The sequence below is a fragment of the Penaeus monodon genome, chromosome 33, assembly GCF_015228065.2.
Source record: "Penaeus monodon isolate SGIC_2016 chromosome 33, NSTDA_Pmon_1, whole genome shotgun sequence".
In the NCBI taxonomy this organism is placed as follows: Eukaryota; Metazoa; Arthropoda; class Malacostraca; order Decapoda; family Penaeidae; genus Penaeus; species Penaeus monodon.
This window is the reverse complement of record NC_051418.1, coordinates 24,764,865-24,765,099: the sequence shown is the minus strand read 5'-3', so window position 1 is coordinate 24,765,099 and position 235 is coordinate 24,764,865.

The following is a 235-nucleotide window of genomic DNA, read 5'->3' as shown; positions in this document are numbered from 1 at the left end:
AATGTGTACTCATCTGCTCAGAATCCGTTGAGATATTTTACTTCAAGGGAAAGACATTTTCAATCCTCATAAATATTGTATGAACACGGTCAACTACTGTTCACTATAACCCTGGAGATGTTTGAAGACCAGCACGCATGACTACGGTATCCTGGCCATCGTCTCTGCATCGCGAACTCTTCGTCTTCGCCATATACCTCGCCGGCCTTCCGAAGTGACTCTAAAATGTTCTCGA